Source organism: Pinus tabuliformis, chromosome 3_1, assembly GCF_031772625.1.
Source record: "Pinus tabuliformis cultivar Carrire ecotype Pingquan chromosome 3_1, CPIR1, whole genome shotgun sequence".
Classification (NCBI taxonomy): Eukaryota; Viridiplantae; Streptophyta; class Pinopsida; order Pinales; family Pinaceae; genus Pinus; species Pinus tabuliformis.
This window is the reverse complement of record NC_142301.1, coordinates 304,306,041-304,311,749: the sequence shown is the minus strand read 5'-3', so window position 1 is coordinate 304,311,749 and position 5,709 is coordinate 304,306,041.

Sequence of the window (5,709 nt, the reverse complement as noted above, 5' to 3'; positions counted from 1 at the left end):
TGAAAGAGAGGGTGTATTACCAGTCCATACCTCTTGTGGAGTCTTATCCTCCAACGCTGATGAAGGTGATTTGTTGACCAGTAACATGCTGTCTCCACCGCCTCTGCCCAAAATTCCTATCCTAACCCCACACCACTGAGCATGCTTCTTGCCCTTTCCATCAACGTCTTGTTCATTCTTTCTGCAACTCCATTTTTCTCTGGTGTGTATGGAGTAGTATTCTGTTGTGCTATACCACACTTCTTACAAAATTCTTCAAATTCCTTGCTGCAAAAATCTCCATCATTATCTATCCGCAACACCTTTATCTTCTTCTCTTTCTGGTTTTCCACCAGAGTCTTAAATTCTTTATACTTGTCAATGACTTCATATTTCTTCTTGAGGAAATGTATCCATTTATTCCTTGAGAAGTCATCTATAAACAATACATAATACACAAAATTACCCAGTGATGGAACCTTCATAGGTCCAAACACATCACTGTGCACAAGCTCTAATATCTGTTTCGCCCTCTTACCACCAGAGGGGAAACTGATCCGATTCTGCTTCCCATATACATAATTTTCACAGAAATCAAAATCCAGAGATCTATTACTCATACCTTCTACCATACCTTTAACATGAAGTTTTCGAAGGACATTCTCTCCAATATGTCCAGGCCTTTGACGTCACAACACGATCTTCTCTCTAGAGACCACTAGATTTTATGCTCCACTTTCAGGAACCACATAGCTGTTGCATCCAGAAAAAATAGTGCTACCTTGCTATTTGTACAGAGTTCCAATTCGAACTCCCCGCATCAATACCAGTGCTCCCCGAACCATCTTGCAGGTATCCTTCTTGAACACTATTTTTACACCTCCATCATCCAGCTTGCTTACGTAAATCAGATTTCTGGGTAATGTAGGAATATGTAGAACACCCGGAAGTGTTCTAACCCTTCCACCTTGCAACTTCAACTTTACTTTTTCATGACCAACAATTCTAGCCTTCCTGTCACCCCCCAAGAAGTCATCACCACCATCATATTTCTCATACTCGTAGAACCACTCTCTATGGGGAGTGAAGTGAAAGGATGCACCTGAGTCAATCAACCATGCCTCATGATCTACAAATGTACATGAAGAATCCAATTACACATCCCCACCTTCATCTGAGGTGGTTTTCGCCTCTGCAAAAGGAGCATCATCAGATCCCTTCCCATTGTCAGGAGCTTTAGATTTACAGTCCCTTTTGTAGTTCCCTTCCTTTCTAAATTACTAGCAAACCACCTATACAGGTATTCCTAGAGATTTAGATCTCCCTCTAGATTTAGATCTCCCACTCGATGACTTATTTTTGTTTCTGTTATGGGACCATCCTCGTATAAACAAGACATCACCATTCTGGCTCTCCATATTTTTCCGTCTCATATCCTCCATTAGCAAGGATGAGACTATTTCATCAAAATGCAAGGTAGTTGCATTGCTACCTATTGCAATAACCAGACTATCCTATGAATCTGGTAGAGAACTCAACAAACTAATGCACTTATCTTCATCTAAAATTTTAATATCAACTAACAATAACTGACTTACCACAGTATTAAATGCGTTTAGATTCTCTGTCACCAAGTCTCCATCTTTCATCCTCAGGTTATACAACTTTTTCCACGGGAATAGTTTATTCAACAGAGACTTAGATTGGACAAAGTCTCTAACATGTCCCACAAAGCCTTTTCCATAGCTTCCTATTACAGGGAAAAGTGTCTATATAGAACTGCTTATCCCACTAAGGTGTGGTAGCTACCTTAGAAACAAACAAAGTAAAGCTACTTTCGTTTTTCCTTTATGAAAGATAGATGAGAGTAGAATAGAGGAGACCAACTTCTGTCTTGTGCTTGGATCCTGGTTCGATTCCTCTCTCTTCTGATAGTCCTTTGCTACTTGCTTCCTTGTATGCCCAGCTTCACAGAGTACCTGTAGAATCAGAGTAGCATAACACTATACAAGAACATGGATCTATAATCATAAACAATCTAGGATCAGATGTAAATTGACTATACAAATGCATAAAACATAAATGACACAAGAGTATGGAGGACAACTTGAATAGCTTTTATTGATAATCAAGAAAGAGCCAAGGGAGTTACAACTAGTTGTTCTGACCCAGCATCATCCTCTCAGCAAGTAAGCCCTTCTTCACCTCATACAAAGCTTAGATCACCCAACACTATGATGTTGTCTCAAGAAACCAACAACAATTCCTTACAAGATGCAAAATTCCAGCCTCTGGATCTCTGGGATGAGGGATCCATATATAGATATCTGTAAGGGAGATGAGTCAGCTTGTGATTTGATTAGTGTCTTCCCTCTGATAGTTCTTGCTTCCACTTGGAGATTGATGATCTCTTACTCATCCTTGGTCGAATTCAGAGAGGCAAGTGTCACAGGAGAAGTTTCTGGAAGATTCCATGCCTCTCCACCTCGCGGATTGACACTGCCATTTGTCACTTCTCACCCATCACACCCCATAGAAGGGCTTTTTGAAATGCAACGCACCCACAGAGTGTACTTAGGTGAGATGCAACGCACTTTGCCTATGGAGCAGGTGAAATGATCCTGTTTTGACCAGTTCTGAGCAGTTTTTCATGGAGAACTTCTGAGAGAAGCTGTAATCAGTTGACCTTGTTCCTTTAGGGGTTAGAACAACACTTTTAGGGACTTAGGAGCCCTTGGTTTATGGACATTTTATGCTTGGGGTTGCAGTGCCCAAAAATGTCTATAATAGTTGCTCCCTAAAGCATGAGGTCGTTAATCCTTTTTGATGTCGGGTGAAATGCTTTATTATGAGGATCCGAAGTTCTTTCAAGCTGGGAGGAGACTTGTAATAAGATACAATACAATACATTATCTTCATAATTTTTTCATGATATAGCTGAGGTGGGCATTCCCATGCTCAGCTTTATAAATAAATTCATTTTCATGTACATAGGACAGACAATCGCCTGAGTGTAGACTGATGATTCTGGTAGAGCCATCATCCCTTTGATTGGATGATTATCTGTGCAGAAACGATGTACATTTGATGTCTTTATTTCCCTGAATATATATCGCAGCCTGGATGGATGAAACTAGATCCAGGGTCTTCAATCTCGTTCGATCTTCACTCGAAGTACAAGTCTATCCATGTGAGAGATGTTCTGGAGTCGAACATGGAAAGACATCGCCTGATTACCAGCCAATGATGTAAGCTGTTAACAGGCGCGAGAGGAATCGCCGATAATGATAATGACCCTCAAGGTACTGCAGTACAATTCACGTGGTGTGAATAAAGGACTTGGCGTCGAACACCACGCAAAATCTTTCGGTCGAAGGCCATTGATGTAAACCTGTCGCCGGAAGTGAGAAACTTGCCATTGAGGCATGCAAGCTTCAAAGTATTGAATGGGGTGTTCCTAGATCGACTTCTTGGATAATGAGCTGATGTCGACAAGAAGCGATCTGTCATAGGAGAGACTTAATGAATCCCACATCAATGACACGGAATGGAGAAAATTATTTTAATGGAGGTGAAAATGATCTGGTGATATAAGGTTCAGGGTGGTGGTCATGAAAGAATGGAGCGTAAACGTATTGTAGCGGGTGAGACACAGGTGAATTATCTAAATGACTTCACTTGAACATATCGGCGACACTGACATGATGGATCGGTAGCATTAACCCCAAATGTGGATGGTGTGATGGGACCATGGTGATGTGATTGGTGAATAAAACAACCCAACCCGACTTGGATGCGGAGTGAAAGTGTCATGTTCAAGAGCGACTTTCTACCAACAAAGTTTCTTCAAGTTTTCTTCCCAATTTTTCCCCAGTCATTGCTGACCAGTACCTCTTTATTTTTGTCAAGCTTGAGGAGGATAACATATGCTTGTTCTATAATTTTCCCTTCGGGCAAACCCACCGCTATGTTTTAACGAGCCTAGCGATAGTGAAACCCGTTCTTGTCTGCTATGGACAAGTTTGTCGCTATTAGGTTTTAACGAGTTTAACGACAAAGATAACTCGGTCCTTTTCAATTTTAGAGAGTCTGAAAAGGGACGTAAAGGAAACTCCAAATTTCCTTTTTCGTCATCTAATCCCTTAAGTCTGAAAAAGTATAAAACAATACAAAAGGGATGAATTTTCGATACTTTTAACGAGCCGAACAAAACAAGCGATCGATCTTTTTGTGTAATAATCCCTCAGGTTCAAAAAGATTAAAATTTAAAGGAGGGATAGCACTTCCGGTCCCTTTAATGAGCTAGAGAGGCCAATGGCTCGGCAACCTTTTCATATTTTACGAGTCAGTTGAAAAGAGCTTAAAGAAGACTCGTTTTTTGAGGAACGAGTGATAAAATTGGGTAGCAGCTGATTCTAGGTAAGGTTTGGAATTTTCCAATCACGGCAGTGTTACAAGGATGGCTAGTGGGATCACTCTTCGCAGCTGTTCCTCAAAAGGGGTAAACAATCAAATGGAGGTGAATGATCGGCCAATACAGGGTGGAGGTGATGATGAGAACACGACCAAGGCTTTAAAGGCTGAAGTACTACATTCACGATGGTTATTTACCGGGAAATAGTTCATTTTTTAATGAGCTTAAACGTGGGGAGAAACATTTGCTCATGACTTATGTTTATTTTTTAACGAGCTTGAACTATGTGCTAAAACTGCTCGATCAATCTAGTCGTATAATAAGAATGTCTCATATATGAAAACAACAATTTTTAGAGTTTTGCCCCACATCCTTTCTTTATGCAAGTTAGGAAATGACCAATCCAAAAAACAGATAAATGATCGCTCTTTGCTTGCACGCCAAAAGGTTTGCATGCCCCCAGGTATAAAACAGAGTTTCAAGGTCACCTTTCAAATCTCCAACAAAACATTTGTTTTATCAGGAAAGGTCTACCTCTTTCAGGTTACCAAAGATTGTTCTATTCACATCGCAAACAAAACATTTCTTCGGTGATGTCCACCAAAATAGACAAAGGTGAGACAATCCACTCACATAACTTTGACGAGGGAATCTTATTCCAATCTAACCCCCTTGTCCAATCACGGACGGAGTACAGACTAGTCATATATCTCTTGCGGAAACCTACCCTATACCCGAAGTTTTCCTGCCGAAGCAGACTAGGGTGCATGCCCCCTGGGTTTCAGTCATGTCCCCTGAATCACTCGCGCTCATCAGGTGGATAGACTGGAGATTGATGAGACATTCCTTGTGTAAAAAGACCATTTAGGGATGGTATATGACTATTTTCTATGCGTGATCCAGGAAATGAAAGCTGGTCTACGAGCGTGACCACTCTTCCTTCGTGCGGAAAACACATTACTCTAAAGAGTGATGAGACAATGGCTCCCATGCAATAAATATAGTCTCGTCCAAGGAATAGATTATAATCCAGGGGTTTTTGGACTACCATTACGTTCATATGAATGGTTTTCCCTCTCAATGTTATGGGCACATTGGGAAGGATCCCTAACGGTCGACTGGTTCCTTTGTCAAAGCCTGTTAGATTTCTCATCTCAGGCAAAAGCGATGGTGAACCAAGTGCTTTCCAAGCAGTCGAGGAAAGGATACTCACAGAAGCCCCTTCATCTATGATGGTACCGGCCATAACCATTATATATATTTGATCAATGATTCAGAATGGTACACTAACCGGTAAACGGGGTTTGCCTAGTTGA